The sequence below is a fragment of the Alligator sinensis genome, unplaced genomic scaffold (genome assembly GCF_000455745.1).
Source record: "Alligator sinensis unplaced genomic scaffold, ASM45574v1 scaffold611_1, whole genome shotgun sequence".
NCBI lineage: Eukaryota > Metazoa > Chordata > Crocodylia > Alligatoridae > Alligator > Alligator sinensis.
In genome coordinates this window covers 99,242-115,099 of record NW_005842332.1, presented here as the reverse complement: position 1 = coordinate 115,099, position 15,858 = coordinate 99,242, and the positions used below count along the sequence as shown (strand labels likewise).

Here is a 15,858-nt window from a genome sequence, read left to right as displayed (position 1 = left end):
GAGCCAAGCACAGGGAGGAACTTGGTTGGGGCTTTCATGAGTTACAGTAGCAGAATGAATCAACAGCTGAGAAAACTCCCCACTAGACGAGCTGCTTGGTGGGTGAAACATCTGTTCCCGTTGCTATCCCTCCCCGAAACGTAATGACTGAACAATCCCCATGTGTTTCGCTAGGCAGTGCAGCTATCTTGAGGGCTTGCATCTCTTTTTAACAAGGTCTCTTAAGATTTATAATTGATTGAGGCTGAGAAGGAGGCTTGTCTGCCAGATATGCGCAGCTGTTGGTACGTCACTGCCAATGCATCTACTACACGGGCTTCGTATCAGCTGTCAGTCTCGTGGGTGGGTTACAACAGGGATCCATTAGGCTAAGCTGATAGTACAAAGAAAAGAGGCTGCGTTTCTCTTGAAGCACTTCCTGTCTTTTCTTGCGGATGGATGGTTTTTCTTTTTGTCTCAGGTGCTGACTGCTGCCCTCGCCGATAGTAGCTGTAACTGAAGACGGGGGGGGTTTGCTTTCGTTGGAGGATGTAGAACATGTTATTTTAAATAGCTTACCCGTTAAGGAGTCCGTTCAGGGACTTAGTCACGTACAAGCCTCACGTACGTACCTCCCTGCTCATTCATGTATTCCCAGTGGACTGCTGTGCAATTGAGGCCAACATGGGGGAAAAGTTATGTCTTTGGAACCGGGAATAAAGTTTATTTTGCTAAAATTACAGCTGGCTTGAGAAAAGGAAAGGGTGCTGCTCTGAGCTCAGGTCGAGTACAGGCTGGGCCTGTTGTTGTGGGTGTTAACGGTCTCTCATTTGCAAGCAGCATCACCTCCAGGCCAGGAACATGGGTTTCCTTCCTTACCTGATACATCAGGCATTTATCCACGTGCTGCTGCAGTTGGGTGCGGGACTGCTTTAATTAGAGTGACTCTGAGAGCTGCTTTAATTAAAGCACCCGGAGCATCATGTGTATCAGCATTCCCGCACTGAAAAATGGCAGCAGGGGTGCTTTAACTAAAGCTCGTTGAACAAACTTTAGTTAAAGCGCCCCTGCCACCATTTTTCAGTGCGGACATGCTGATGCACGTGACGCTGGAGTGTGGGAATTACCATGCTCCAGCAGACTTGATTAATTTGATTCGCTGTAATGACGGTGCGTCGGAGCAGCCTCACTGCACGTGTATAGGCGCCCATCATTATCTCTTTGCAGCTACCAGATTTAGGGTCCTGGCTGTCTTCAGTTCTGGCTCTGGATTTTAACCAAGAGCCGTAAAGCCCTTTAATGGTTTTGAACGTACAAATAACCATTAAGTGTTATGTAAAATCAAAAACCATTTTGTGACCCGTTTAAATCAGGTTGTTCAGGGACTCCTGGCATGCTCAGTCCTAGGACCGTCATCAGATCCCAGCAGTCGCAGACTCTGTATATCACTGCACGCCTATCCTCCGGGCACCAAGGTTTAATTAAAAATATATATGATGTCTCCAACCCTCATGGTTGTGAAGTCAGTCTTTGAAACGAGGTAGGGATGTTGGTGACCTGAGGTCGATAGATGAAGGTGAAGACCTTTCCTAAAATTAACTCTTGCAGTCCCTCTAGCCCCAAGAAGGGAGGAGAATGAGCCACCACCCTGCTGCCTGTACCAGATCATCTCCTCCCCCTCTAACCACAAACTAGACAGTCCCATCCTCCTCTGTGTCCTGTCCTCGACATCCCCTGAAAATCCTCCCACTGCCGCTTGCATTTCCAACACAAATTGAGAATTTGGCAGCAGCACAGAATAAATCAAATTTTGTATAAAAACAAATCTCTCGAGGAGCCTCTGCAGTGATTAAATTCTGTAAAGACAATAAATAATATAATGAAAACCTCCCATTTGAAATGGCAATACCAGAAGCTGCTGACAAACCTCCAGCGTGTACCAGAAAGCATGGGTAGCCTGCCCACGGGATGTCAGTCCAGTTGACTGTTGAGTATACAGGCGGGCGGCAAAGTTGCCATTCTGCTAGGAGAAGCTATTCATTGCTGCAGACGCCGAAGGCAATTTTCCTGTCTTCTAGTCTGGATTTCTGGCTGTTTGGGCTGGGCCAGGCTATGGTTGACGGCAGCTTACGACCACTTATAGAATCACAGAAAATGAGGATTGAAGGGCCCTCAGGAGTTCACATCTAGTCCAGCCCCCTGCTCAAAGCAGGACTAGCCCCAACTACATCATCCCAGCCAAAGCTTCTTAAACCAGGCCTTAAAAACCTCCAAGGATAGAGAGTCCACCACCTCTCTGGGTAACTCATCCCAGTGCTTCACCACTCTTCTAGAGAGAAAGTATTTCCTAATATCCAACTTGAGCCCGTTGCTCCTTGTTCTGTCATCTGCCACCGCTGAGAACAGCCCAGCTCCACTTCTTGCTGTCTGGTGGGATGCCCAAAAATTAATTGAGAAATTGAGATGCAAAGAGCAGCGCAGTGGGGTCATGACTGGTGGTGATTTTGCATTTGAAGAGGACAAGGAGTTGGTGGATGGGGCGAGTGTCACTTGTATAGAGTGGGGCTGTCCACCTAAGCGGCCAGGGGCCACGTGCAGTGCGGGAGGCTGTGATGGGGGCTGCAGTAGTGCAAAGCCAGGGCCCCCCCGGGGCTGTGCCCTTGCACCGTGCAATGGCTGGAGAAGAATTGAGCGGCTGCACGTTTTCCTGCATGCAGCCTGTTGGCCAGCTGTGCTGTGAAAAACAGCAGCTGTTGTCGGGTCATGGCTTGACCAGAGATGCCACCTAAATATTGCTGGTTTGGCTTTAGGGTCCAGTGTGTTTTATTAAGCTTGTTTCTAGCTCCCTCTGCTTCAGTCTTATTCCCAAGTCCTCCCTTGCTTTTAAATTCGCCTTTGGCTAATGAAGCCCCTCGGCCTGGTATTTTTACCCTGCCCCCAAAGCTCTCGTGCCTCCAAGCATTCCCGCTGGAGAGAGGTTCCTGCAAGGTCCTTGCTTCCCGAGGAAGCATCAGCTCTAGCCAGCGTCATGTGATGCTGATTTCTCTGGAAGTTGCCTTCAGGCTCTGGAGAAACCTCCTTTCAAAATAAATTGGTAAAAGATTTGGGGGAAGGGAATGTATTTTTTATTTCTCAGATGAGTCGCTGACAAGGCAGGCAAGCAGCATGTGAAAGCAAATCAGTTTGCCAAAGAAATGTGTCCGGTCCCTTGCAGCTGGGAGTAGCCTCTGCTGTGGGAGAGGTTTTCCCCTGGGGATGCAGAGCCTCCTCCCGGGGCAATGCCACACAGAGCAGGTTGCACGCATGGCCTGAACCTCTGCGTCTTCAACCCCATAATATTGGGAGGTGCCAATGAGATGAGTCGACTTCCATCTGTGCAAAAATGAGAGGAAAATCAGGCTGTAAGTGCGTCCCACAGCTAGATAACGGTGGGCTAAGGGAACCCGGTGCAGCCAGGTGAGGTGGGCGCAGGCAGCGCAGCGGAGAGATGCTTTCCGCTGATTTGGAGAAGGGTGTGCGGGGTGCTGGAAGGCCGAGGCATGTGTCCTTTCCAGGCCATCAGTTTGAAGCACCTTTGTACGAGAGAGGGCAGACCACGACATCCTGTAAAAGCATTGGAAGCATTCAACGCCCACAGGCTTTTTCATGCAACGTCCCAGGAATGAATGAGGCGGTTGTTCAGTGGAGGTGTGCGGAGGTGCCGACCCGCTGGCCTCTTCATCTAAGTGCTTTTAAGGAGCCAAGAGCTAGAATAGCACATGTAGCTGCCAGGCTCCCTAAATAAATGTAGGCCTTCACTAAAAGGCCCTATTATGTGCTCTTCATGTATATATTAGTCCACTGATTCCACCACGTGAGGAGGCGTGGAAAAGAAATTGGCTCTTTCTCTTTTTTTTTAATTCTTTTATGCCCAGACAAACTCCATGGACTTCCTCATGAACTTTGACACACGTAATTCATCATAAAACAAGGAGAAGGGAAAGTAAAAGCAATAATTCAGTGAATAATACTGCCCTTGACTCTGTGCATGTGTGTGCAATGTGCACACACGTGCATGCCTGTGATGCACACTCACTGAAGTCAGGATCAAGGGAAGCACCGTGTCCCTATTCCCCTCCTCCCCTGCAATTCAGGAAGATACTTTCTCAGCTCATGTTTTCTGGGAGGCAGGGGGTGGAATACATTGCTGAACTGAACCAGGGGAGGTGATTGATTTTTAATGTGGATTTTGTATGGCTGGGCATTAGGATAGCCCGGTGCTAGGTTGCATTCATTTAATTGCAGCTAATTATTAACATCTCGCCCTTGGCTCAGCCCCATCAAACCCCACGATTTCATAGCAAACAAGCTATGAAACATGTACATGAAGCAGTTAGGTTAAGGGAAATACTTCATGGATGGGGAAATGAAGTAGAGCTCATCCTCTGTAGTGTTCAGCAGTTCATAAGCAATCGTTGGATCCCTGTAGGGTTGGGATGAAGGCTGGTTTATGAATAAGCCACTGGACTGAAGCTTGAGGTCTTGGGGTGGGGGGATGCTATTGCTTTCTTACTGCACACTGCTGGGATAAATGTCATTAACACATTGTTTGATGCTACTATGATAAGGTCCAGACATGTCCTTTGGTAGACTATTTTAAAGATTTGCTGTTACCGTCTCTCATGGCTTTTCATATCAGGACTTTTCAGTGGCATTTTAAATAGCTTATTGGATTCTTCCTAGACCCTGTCATCTTCCTGAACTCAACAACTGTCTCATTGCCTAGTCTCAAACCCAATGTCTTCTGCAAACATTATCGGGAGCTGTGGAAGCAGCAACAGTACAACTACGGGGATTTTTGTGCTAATGTTACACCTAGTAGTGGAGCCTTTGGCATGAAGATGTACAAATTTGAATAAAGATGCAGGAGGTAGCTGATGCATGAAAGATAATTTGCTCTTAACCCTTCTTAGTTGGGGATGGGCTAGTATAAGATTAGTTTTATCCAACCTACCAATAGCTAGTGCCCACTCACCAGCAAAAATCCTATTAGGGAGAGAGTTTTAGCGAGCCCAGATTGCTACGTTTTCCACTGCAATCTTTCCAAAGTGAGGTGTTGTGAAGTTTGAGTTGTTGGGGAGTTTGAATGGAAAGTCTCAGGTACGAATCTCAGGTTTCAGGTGTTGGGTCTTGACCTCTAACCGCAATGGGAGATTTTTCTTTCCTTTTATTAGGAGTGCTGCCTTGGGCAGAGACCGTCTCGTCTGCTCTTCCTTCTGCCCAATGCTTTAGGAGAACAGGGAGAGGCACATGCTATGAATACTTCAGACGGGGAAGGCAGTTTTGCATTCAGGACTGTTAAAGGAAGTTTGCTTCTGACCATGTGTAATTATGGTTATAACCTCTGTCATTAACTTTTTGAAAATTGGAGGCTTAAAAGGATTTAAAATAAGTCTGTGGTGGAAATTGGAGATGAATGAGATGTTAACCAAAAAAAAAAAAAAGAGCCCCCTCCTATAAGCTGACTGCTTTGCATACGCTGAAAAATCCTGCTGGGGCCTGGGGAATAGATGTGCTCTCCAATCCCCAACATCAGCGAGAGGGGAATTTGTGTCGTGAGTTGTATAGAAGTTTTCGCTGAAGTCAGAATAAATGTGCTGAGGGGTGGGGGCGAGAGAGAGACCCCTGGAAGGATAAAATTAGTCCCAATCTTTTACCTCCCCCACCTTCAAAGCTCTAGGTAACTAATGAAAATGCTCTGATGAAGTCATGCTTGCATCTTGCGCGCTAGTGCTTGCACTGCATTGTCACTCTGCAGTTTACCACAGTTGGGCTGAGCGATGGAAAACAGGAAAACGTCCCTGCCTGCATGGCTGATCGAGTCTATTGCTAGATCTTGGCAAGCCATTGCCAGGGACCTTAAATATAGCCCCACGTACAATAATATTTTTATGCTTGCCACTGATGTCATCAAGAGATGGGCCAAGGTGGTTATGGTCAGACACTCAGCCTAGCTGTCGAGTTGCGAGCAGTAATTTGTGCCGTGTCGGTTCGATGGTCAGCTGAGAAATACGAACAATGCCACGCGTCTAGCAGGTCGCTACCTAACCACCTCAACACAACCTCGAGCAAAAACATCCTGTTGGAAACGTGCAGGGAACGGGCACGCGATATCGTTTCTGTTCCTCGATGGGCACCCCCAACGTGTGAACGATTGCCCTACGCGGAGCGGTGGCTTGAAGAAACTCGCACGTAATCTTGAATAAACTGGGGAGTGTTTGCACGAAACATTTGCAGATAGTGGAAAGGCAGCACTAGCTCGTTGCACCCTCGTGCAGTCAGCTCTAATTAGCAACATGGGAGAGAGCCAAGCAAATGAAGCAGTGCCTGGCTTTCATCCCTATTGCTCTTATGGCCCTGCTTCAGCCTGGAAGGAGACCTCTCTGAGAACACAATTATAAAACCCCTGCAGCTCGCACAAATGGGCACAATGCAAAAGTCAATCGTTACTACAAAAACAGAGGCATTGGATTACTCCAGGTGCGCTGTAAAGTGTAGCTGAGCAATCCTAAGTGTTTTGCAATGTTCAAACATGAGAGGAGAGCTGTGCTTTCTCACGTGGGCTAACATAAAACACAGGAGCAAAACCATCTCTGTAGTGAATGTTATCTGCTGTGTTAGCTGTCAGTTTTATTCATATCCTTCTGGGTCTCTGCTTACTCAACTGGCGGTGATTTGGGCCTGGGGTTAATTTTGGGTTGGACCCAAGACTGGCGCCTGTCTGTTGTGAATATGCCACACTTGGCTTTCTGATGTCTAGTGTTCCAGTTAGCTGACAGTTTGTGCATTGGAGGAGAAAAGTGGAAGGAATAAGTCAAGCGGATCACCTGGATCAGCTACCAATAACTTCTTATCTAGGAAGAAAAAAATATGTACCAGTTACATCTGGGGTGTGTGTGTGTGTGTGTGTGTGTGTGCATGCGTGTGGTGCACGGGGGGAGCCTGGAATAGATGCACATTGGAAGTAGTCAAAATAAAGCCAACCACAGCAATGGCTTCTTACATTGTCCGAGCTTAATTTTATATTTGCCCTAGAGCTTGCAAAGGGAGCATTGTGCTCCTGAAGGTAAGACTACCTGGTTGTGAGCACATGCTTGGCATCTGGTTTCAAAGGCGTTTCTGTTGCTGGTGCAGTCTTATCAGGACCTACTTTATAATGGAGCAGCGTGGCGCTTGCTTCTACAAAACGGGTTGGTAAACTGATGCATCTTCTCAGAGAGCAGGTTTCCGTGCCTTTAACTTAATGTTGCATGCAAATTTGATTACTGTCTCCAGTCAATTACAATTATATAACGAGCTCTCTTTTCTTTGCTGCAGTTTCTCTGTTTGAAGAACATCCGGACGTTCCTAAAAGTCTGCCACGACAAATTTGGGTTAAGGAACAGTGAGCTGTTTGATCCCTTCGACCTCTTTGACGTGCGGGATTTTGGGAAGGTAAGAGTCCACCTACATCCCTTAGCAAGTGTTTTGGTGCTGGTGGGACCATGTGGTTTTTCCAGTAAACGTGGCGGTACTGGGCAGGATGTGAGACAAACTTGGGTTTCTGTAGTGTTGTGTCATTTATACCACGTCAATGTGACTCTCTTCTTTCCTAATGGCATGGCCATGTGGAGAGGTGGCTGAGCTGGTGACATCTGTGGTTAAGGAGGCTTAATCTGCTGTTGCAGTTCATGCTGCTTTGGGGATCAGGCAGTCCCCCGGTTCCATCCTTGGTTTGGTCCCTCTTGCTTGACCCCCCTGCCCCGGAGGCCTGGTATAACACTTCACGCCAGGCAGGTGTATGCCTCATCAACCTGCAGTTGAGCCCAAATATCAAATTCTCCAGAGGCTCTTGGGTTCTTTCCAAGTTCTTCTTTTTTGTTCATGTACAGCAAGAAACGAATGAGTCTCCCAGGCACGAGATGAGAAACCCTTTTATTCTGAACCAATTATTGCAATTGTTGTATTCCTACAATTATTTGTTCTGGGGAGACATCATGGTCCAATGGACTGGGCGCTGGTGTGGGAGCAAGAGACCTGGATTCTCTTCCATGCTCCAGCCCTGACTTGTGTGACCACGAGCAAGTTGCTTCACCTCATTTTTATTGTTTCCCCCTTCCCTAATCAGCCTTGCTTTATCTGCTTAAATTCTTTGGTGCAATGGCCCCTGAGTTAGCCTTGCTTTGCTGTGAATGCCCCTTGGCAAAGCCACCCCACGGGGTTTTGTCCTTCAAGTTTTTTCTATCTATCTAGCTATCTATCTATTGCTATAGATATGGATATCTATCTATCTAGCTATCTATCTATTGCTATAGATATGGATATCTATCTAGCTAGCTATCGCTATAGATATGGATATCTATCTAGCTATCTATCTATCTAGCTAGCTATCGCTATAGATATGGATATCTATCTAGCTAGCTATCTATCTAGCTAGCTATCGCTATAGATATGGATATCTATCTAGCTAGCTATCTATCTAGCTAGCTATCGCTATAGATAGGGGTATCTATCTAGCTAGCTAGCTATCGCTATAGATAGGGATAGCTATCTAGCTATCGCTATAGATAGATAGATCGATTGATCGATCTAGGCCCTGTTTTTGCTGTGTCAGAAGAGAGAGAAAAAAGCACTTATTTAATTTAAGAGAAGTCCTGAATTCTGGGTGAGGCCCCAGCTAGAGAGATGGGGTAGTCTTCGTGTAGCTGTCAGGAGATGATCAGTTTGAAATCCATGTGTTTGAAATCGGTGGTCTTTGTTCTGCAATGTTGCTGTGAGGAATACTGGGCTAAGGGGAGCCTCCCTGTAAGAGACCATTTCTGTTCTGCAGGTGATGTAGCTTTAAAAGCGATGAGCCATTTATTAAGAGCTATGAATTACTTTACCTCTCCTGAGCTACCAGGCATATGCTGTGCAAAGGCATCTACTCTTCTGATTATCTGAACAGCCAATTTCCCCCAGCTGATGGGGAAATAAATTTATTGCCTAATTTAGTTTTGGACTATTATTTGGAACTTGCAGTTGAAGGGGTTTGTTTTATGAGTTTGTGATTTATGGAGTGCAAGGGGGTTTCTGTTGTTCCAAAACGGTAGGTAGACAGACGCTGGAGCCTTTGTTAATTAAAATGCTGCTTTTCTTTCATGTTTCGTGTTGCAGTTCATGGTCGCAGACTGTCCAGCCAAGCTGTTAATTGAGGCTGGAGTTTAACGTGTTGGGAACTACTCAGCTGAACACATTCCCTTTCTTTTTCCCTTCTACTTCAAAAACTAGCTGTGAACTGAATCCACATCCTAGTTTTGCCCCTGTTGAAAGCAGCTCAGAAGTTAAATAACCCCGGGAAGCTGGACAGTAGACCAAAATGAGTTTCTATATTGAACTGCAATTGTGTAACTACGGCAAGAGCAAAGGAGTCTTTAATTTAGGTTCCCACTGGCCAAACAGACTTCACATACAAAAAATTCTTCCTGGAGCCCATTCATTACTTGGATCAATAACACTTTTCAGTTTCAGGGCACTTACGGCATGTAAGAGCCTTTCATATGCAGCGCATGGTAACGGTTGACCATTTAATTATATGGTGAGCCCAGTGTAGTGGTGCAGGGTGTTTCCATTTTCAGATACCACTTAAATAGTTATTTCTGTCCTCCAAACCAGAAGGCCGGGCTAGATAGCAATTACTAATAACTCTGGGAACTAGCTAAAATGTAATTATCAAGTAAAAAGGCCGGGGCGTGTACTTCTGTGTTTATGCGGAGCAGACCTTATAAGCTGCTTCTGAGTGGAGGGGCATTACCATTTACAACAGGAGGGACGTTTCGGGTTGATATTCAGGTGCTTCATAATAAGAAAAAGGCTTCCAAAAGGGCAAATCCCGCGCTGTCCCCCTGGACAGCCTCCTTGGTATAAGTTGTCATAGGCTGCAGTGACACAGCACAGATTTACACTAGCTGGGCATTAGGACACTTCTGTGCCCACTTTGCTCTAGGTTTCCACCATAAGTAAAAGCTTAGGGTCGGGTGCTTGGACAGTGTCAGACCACAGGTCCGTCTTGCCCAGCCTCCTGTGTCACCCAGCGGCAGAGAGCGGATGCTGAAGAGGAGAGCGAACTGGGTCTGGTTTATTTTTTTGCAAACATCTAGTTGGTCTAATAAAATATATCGCCCCTACCACGAGTCCCGATTCCTTTTGCCTCTGGACCAATACAACCTGGATACCTGGATCAGACGAGGGGGTTGTTTTCCACTATTCCCCTCCTTTGCAGCTTCCAGCATTTCAGGTCTAGGAAGTTCCCGTTCAGAGGCCGTGCCCCTAACTCCCGTGCTCAATACCTGCTGATACCCCTTTCCTCCAAGTTTGTCCAGTTCTTTTTTTGAATCTGCTTCCACAACTACTTGTGGCAACGAGCTGCACTTTTTAATTGCACGCTGCATGAAAACCCCCCAAACCTGTCTTTCATTAGTTTTAAACTTATTACCTACTGCTTTCATTTTGCAACCGCTAGTTCCTGTATTAATGACCAGCTTTATGCCGCCCAGGGGTACATGGGAATCCCCAGCTGCCTTCTCCGGGCAGAAGGATCTCCCTCTTTCCTTGGATCAAGTTCCAGACTTTGGAGGTCTAACGATAACATATTGCTGACTAAAGCCCTTGGCCAAGAAGAAAACGAGTCCTTTCTATGGAGGCTGTGGGCTTTGTCCGGCCGTCGGACAGACCAGGTGATCGTTCCAGCCAGACTCTGGTTGCAGGAGGCACCGCGTGGGTTGGTAGTTAGAAGTAAAACACTGATAGCAAAGGGGACACAGATGGTTTTTCCGGTCCCTGCGACAACTTGGATTCGTGACCCAGGACTAGTCATTGCTCCACAGAATGAGGAGAGCATTGCTAGCCTGTCCCACAGGCAGCTAAAGTGGGATTGATTGGTCTTGACTGGGAAAAGTTGCTCTCTGTCATGCAAAGCTCAGTGATTATTTCATATTTGGATGCCTCATGGCAAGGGTGTGCAGGATTTAAGCCATCTGGGGCATCTTTTCCTTGTGTTTCTTGCCATTTTTGGTGTCGTGGTTGCTAATGACCAAAGGGAAATTGAAATGAGGGAGACCTGATGGCTAACTCTTTTTTTCTCTTGCTTGCTTCTTGGGCAATAATATTGTGGCAGCAACCCAGTGAGGGTCACAGCTGACTTTTTCCCAAAGGAGACTCGTGATTTTTGGTTAGCTCTGTTTCGGGTGGCTGGTTTAAGAGGCCTTCAGAGGGGCTTGCTTATTCAGAGGGCAGGCTTCAGCAGTTCTTGAAAACCTTCTTTAAAGTGTCTCCATTTGGGCACCTCAGAGCACTGAGGACGTTTGGACATGTCGTCCTCTGGGCTTGTGAATTTGGGACAGGAATAAGAGCAACATTGGGTGTGTGAAAGGAAACAGTTATCCTCAGTCACGGTGTGATTCTGCAGTGCACCCGAGCTTTCACTTCTCCTATTGGCATTGGGAATTAGGAGCATGCACTCACGCCTTTGTGGAAACCACCGTCTAAGAGCTAAGAGGAGAAAAAGTCGAAGTGCGTTGTATGTATTGCTCAGTACATTTGGGTGTCCAGAATAGTGTCAATAAAGTTAAGTTTAGCTCTTATTAGGCTTTCTAAGTTCTCAGCACCAAATGTAATGAGATAAGATGTCCACAAATGTGGATTCAACTCTTCGGCAGACAAGGGTCTTTGGGTGAATCTGATATGTGATTCACCCGAAGATTTGATCTGGGTAGATATCAGATTCACCCAAAGAGCCTTGTCTGCCTATGTCCTTAGACCAACACGGCTACAACCTACACCCCTGATTCAACTCTTCATCACTCCATTAGTCAGCATGGTGGCAATGAGGTTCATAAAAGGGAACTATTCATTTTCAGTAACTCACAGTAATCTAGCGAGGGTGTTTTTGGGAAAATACCATTTAAGCTAGTCATCAACTCGCGGAGCATATCACTCCTCTCTCTACTGCTTTGTCTGTGTGTGACTGCTCTGACTTTCCTTTGAACTTGGAACATTTCAAACAGGCTTTTTACAGATCTGGAGTTTTTCACAGCCTCAGCTGTGGGCACGTAGCGGACAGTACAAATGATGGGCTACCGGAGATACTGAAATGTGAAACCCAGTTACAAGTCAGTTGAGAAATGAAGGGGAATTGAGGTTTTTTTAAAACGTTAAGATCAACCAGTAGCTTTTTTACTTCTGGTCTAGAAATGAGTGGAAATTCCAGTTGTCCTTGAAAGAAGGACATTTCATTCTTATGGATGGGATTTTGACTGGACAATTTGCATTGGGTATGTTAAGTCTTCCACGTTTTGGGGGGTAGTTTTGGGTCTGAAGCCTTGGTTTGGTCACATCTCAAAGAATATAATCAGTCGGTCTTTGCTGCTCTGATGCGTAGAGCTACACGTCAAATCTAAACTTCGTGTCTTGCATGTCTCGTGTTGGGATGGAGAAGTATGTGGTGGGGCAGTCTGAGCCTGTCATGCTTGAACAGTTGCAATGCTATCGGTTTGTAAGAGGGGAAGCTTAGAGTAGGGTTTCCTCTGAAACTGAGACCTACTGGACTGAGAACAGGCACTATACAGCAAAGGTAGTTGGTGCAGATCGTTGGTACCGGTAATAGAGAGCTGGTACAGCATAGGATGCATCGTGTAGCAATATTTTCAGGGTGTTTTTAATCGTTCTGAATGTTTTCACATGTTGGGGCGTTTCTCCCCAACATAAATTGGGGCATAGAGTGCCGTTGAAATCTTTTACAAGTTTTTCACATCATCCCATGTCATTCTTCATGTGATGCCGTGGTGGATCTACAAATGTGGTGATCTCCTCCTGCTCTCACCACAATAACCCAGTGATTAGAAGTACTGCAGATCCACACTTCCCACTGGTGTTAGTGGGACCTGTGACCATCCAGCCCTGTGACAACTGGAATATAAGTATCTCCAGAGAACTCCTGACAGAGCTTGGATGCTCCTGACTCGGCCTCCTCTGGGGCCAACTTTTTAAAACTTTCTTCAATCCCTGTTGGCTGAAACAACGTCTCGTGACCCGAAGGCCAGTTGCATGAATTCTCTGTCAAGACCGGCCTTTCTACCGACTTGAGAGAGAAACAGTTTGCACCGTAGCCTGGTGAAATCAAACCAGGCACGTGTGCATAGGTGCATGAAATTTGCAGAAAGCAAGATGGCTGATAGTGTAAAATTGACTTTTTTTTTTTGGTAATAAGATCACATTTTGTATATAAGGACAGATCTTCCGAGGTCCTAGGTGCTTGCCTCCACTCCTGGTGTCCAGGGGCATGGTGATGCTTAACCCATTTCTAGAATTAACTCTTAGCTTCCACCCGCCCAGGCAATTATACAGTGATTCCTCAGAAAACCGTAAGAATATAATGCTAATTTGTGGATGAAGACATGTCGAGGGAGTGTTTTTAAAATGACGTGAGAGTTTTAATGTGAAACTCCATTAAAAGTTTTAAAGAAAGTTTTAAAGAAACTCGGTCCCTTTTTGGGATTAACAGCATTCACGTTCCTAATCTCTTGGCTATTACTTTGAAACCACTCTCCCTATAATAATAACCTGCATCACTTCTTTTTTTTTTTTTTGGGGGGTATATTAATATCCTTTGGACAATATTTAAATGTCAGCTTTTGAAACCAGGCGCTCGATGACAATACGCTGTTTGCGTGCGTGCATTGGGGGGCGGGAAAGGGAATTGGATCATGTCATGTAGGTAGTTGAAAATCCCCAGGCTAGAGATACAGGGGTGTGCTCTTGCCATGACAAACAAAGAAGGCTCAACACCCACCCTCCCGCCCAAGTCTGGCTTGCTGGCGGCCTCAACAATTCTCCTTTTCCCATTCTCAATGCTTGTTGTTTTTGCCAGCTGGTTGTAGCCAAGAAAAAATTAAAAGCAGCAAAGCTTTCTTAACATGGGTAACGCTCTGATTAGGCCTTTGTGACGTAACTTGGGGGTTCAGAGAAAGCAGGACCACTCGCGGAGCTGGGTGTTAACGGCTGCGATGTCCCATCCTCTGACATTCCTGCCAGAGTACGTCCGCTGCGGCGAGCGTCCTGTTTATTTACAAATCCTTCGGAGAAATGCCCCGGAGAACAGACCTCCCCTTGTTAGACGTCCCCGCACGGGTTGTTCGCTGAGACGTGGGGGCTGGACGTGCATCAGAAAGATACAGTCAGAGATCAACACGCTTCTGATTGCCGGATAGCTTGTAAAACGCGTGCGTGGTGGGTGGGGCGGGACGCGAGAAGAAGTCTCCAAAAAGACGGGTGTGCGCGTTTCTCGACTCCCCCGAGAGCAGTAGGGTAGTTTGCTTGCAAAGAGGCCTACATACGACTTGCAGGAAGTTGGAAATTTCCTTAACCCCTTTGTCGCCTCTGGTCCTGTGCCGATCTCGGCCATGGGATGCCTTCGAAGTAACCTGGGCAGTGAAAGATCCAAGTCAAATTTGGTTGAAGGGGTTTAGGAGCCCGAGTCTGTATTTTCGGCAGCTACTGTGCTGTTGCGGCAGCCATTTCCAAAAAGAAAATTTAGCTTCTAAATCCCTTGGGGCCTTCTGAAAGATTTTCCTCATGTCTCCAGCACACTTTATATGTGTCTATGTATGAAGGTAGGTTTTATCTCTGCTGCCAAGGATGAAAGGCAACTGCATCCATCCACCAGCATTTCAGATCTCAGAATTACAGTGCGGGGATTACCCAGGTTGCCTGTGAATTAGGGTACTTGTAACTTGAAAGAACTGCAGAAACACATTCTGGTCTGTTTGAGAGAGGCTGACTTGTGGCTCAGCTGGCATCCAGTCAGATAACATTTGGCCAAAAAAATTTCAAACAAGGGAACCATTATGAGGCCTTAAGACTTAGATACAGGGATGAACCGTCCAAGTGGAATAAATCAGGTTTATTGCAGTGATTTTTTTCTTTCAAAGCGAGGACTCTATATTTTTTTGGCAGGGGGCTGAATAATATCAAGCCCTTTATTGTTTGGCATCTGCAATCCTGTGATCATACAACTTAATTGAGGTACATCTGAGATGTCACTAAAAGAAATGGAAAGGAGAAGAAAAAACTGTCTGCTACAAGGGGGGGAGTATCTTAGCCGGTTGCAAAGTGTTTAGTTCATTTTGGGGAGGGGACATGCAGGCTGTGTAACTGTACTTAGCAGGTGTTGTATGCTGAACAGATGTTTTTCTGCTAAAATGCTAAAGCATGTACAGGAAGCCCTGTTGCTGTACTTCCTTAAAACAGAAGACAAATCAATGACAGATTGCTCTGTCTACTCAAGCATATACCAGCTCCAGCTTTCTGTTACATAGTGCAGTGCAGGTTGGGGCTTGCTTAAATATTGGCAGGGTTAAGCTAACCGTGATGGTGGCAGAAGATGCTGCACAATTACCTAGTAGTGACAAGTCTGTTGCTCGGCCCTGCCTCGGCATGTGGCTTCTGGTGGGCGCTGGGGTTTGCCTCCTGTCGGTTTAGGGGCATGAACTATCAGCACCCCGGACTGTCCCATACCTAATGCTTGTAGCCCACTGGGCTCTGCTCTGAGTTGAAACCCCTGGATCAGGAGTGGGCAAAATGCAGCCTGCCAGGCCGTTCCGTCTGGCCCACGGGTCCCCTAAAAAAAATTAGAAAATATTTTCTACAACTATGAAACTACAAACTATGAAACTAATATCTATCTGCCCCTGGCTGCCTGTCATGCAGCCCTCGAAGGCTTGCCAAAACTCAGTAAGCAGCCAAAATAATTGCCCACCCCTGCCCTGGATGCTACTGGGATATAGGTAAGGCTAAAGTCGTCCAAAACTCTGCACTTAAGTTCAG

General features: G+C 46.4%; 1 long non-coding RNA gene across 2 annotated transcripts in view; it reads left to right on the top strand.

Moving 5' to 3' along the window:
* LOC112551090 overlaps window positions 1–15,858 on the top strand; it is a 105,972-nt gene that overhangs the window by 48,920 nt on the left and 41,194 nt on the right. For both annotated transcript variants that reach the window (XR_003095239.1, XR_003095238.1), the window contains exon 2: window positions 7,336–7,452. This is a non-coding gene — a long non-coding RNA (uncharacterized LOC112551090). The remainder of the gene's footprint in view (window positions 1–7,335; window positions 7,453–15,858) is intronic.